Source organism: Mandrillus leucophaeus, unplaced genomic scaffold (assembly GCF_000951045.1).
Source record: "Mandrillus leucophaeus isolate KB7577 unplaced genomic scaffold, Mleu.le_1.0 Scaffold395, whole genome shotgun sequence".
NCBI lineage: Eukaryota > Metazoa > Chordata > Mammalia > Primates > Cercopithecidae > Mandrillus > Mandrillus leucophaeus.
This window is the reverse complement of record NW_012104198.1, coordinates 2,765,636-2,766,976: the sequence shown is the minus strand read 5'-3', so window position 1 is coordinate 2,766,976 and position 1,341 is coordinate 2,765,636. Positions and strand designations below refer to the sequence as shown.

General features: G+C 38.7%; 1 pseudogene; it reads left to right on the top strand.

The window, feature by feature from the left end:
* Positions 1 to 817, top strand: part of LOC105547751 — a 23,364-nt pseudogene extending 22,547 nt beyond the window's left edge.
* Positions 818 to 1,341: the final 524 nt, after the last annotated feature.

Below are 1,341 nucleotides of genomic sequence, written 5' to 3'. Positions count from 1 at the left end.
ATTTAGTTATTTATTTATTTATTTATTTATTTATTTAGAGCAGAGTCTCCCTCCGTCGCCCAGACTGGAGTGCAGTGGTGCTATCTCGGCTCGCTGCAACCTCTGCCTCCCAGGTTCAAGAGATTCTCCTGTCTCAGCCTCCCAAGTAGCTGGGACTCTAGGCATGCGCCCCCATGCCTGGATAATTTTTGTATTTTTAGTAGAGGTGGGGTTTCACTGTGTTGGCCAGGCTGGTCTTGAACTCCTGACCTCAAGTGATCTGCCCTTCTCAGCCTCCCTAAGTGCTGGGATTACAGATGTGAGCCACCACCCCCGGCCGACTGGTTTTGTTCAATATGTCCGTTTTCATAAGTAATCTAGGTATAATTGTTAAAATGAATAAATGAGGTAAATGTGAGATACATGTTTATAAGTGAAGTTTTCATGTAATTTGAAATCTTTTTTTCTCTTACTCTTACCATATGAAGATGAAATATTAAAGTTATGTTATGTTAGATTAAGTAATAGGTACTCACTAAATTCCAGGATCATTTCCAGCTAAGAAAACAATGGATCCCCCTGCCTAGGCCTCCCAAAATGCTGGGATTACAGGGGTGAGCCACCGTGCCCAGTGAGGAAAAGAAGTATTAAACACTATTGTTATTAAAGAAACCAAAGATCATGATGCTTGGAAGGTGTTTCTAAGACTTGAGATAATGGACTTCTGGCCAAGCCAACCCATGGTGACATCATCAGGTTTGCGCCTCCACTAGTGATCAAGGAAGAGGAGATTTGAGAGTCCAGTGAAATCATTAACAAGACCATCTTGTCATTCTGAGGGTAGCAGCTGTTTTCAGTGGTCCATGGGAGCTTGGCTCCCTGTAAAAGCTTGGCTCTAAATGTAGGCACATTCCACTCCCATGTATCTCCAAAGCCTTTTTGTGGAATATCCATTTTTTTCATTTGATACATAATAGAACAACGTTTATGAACCTGCCGTTTGCTTTGTAATATAAGTAAGAGAATGTAATGGCATCTATATTCAGTGAAAGCATTTTGATGTGCAAGCGTACTTTTTAAGGTGAAATGCATCTATATATACAGATAACCTTTAAATCACATCCTTCAGTATATTTTATATATGTTTTTATAATTCTCTTGCTGGTATAAATGTTTTGTATTTGGAAAAGTTATCTCTGGGGTACTACATAAAAGGCTTCACCTTGTAAAGTCAAATCACTTTTATCATTGAATTTTAGGAAGGATGAATGGTTAGTCATATGTAAAATACCAATATTAAGTAAACTTCATATTGGGCCAATGCCAGAATGTATTCCATGGATGTCATTACTTTGAATTAAG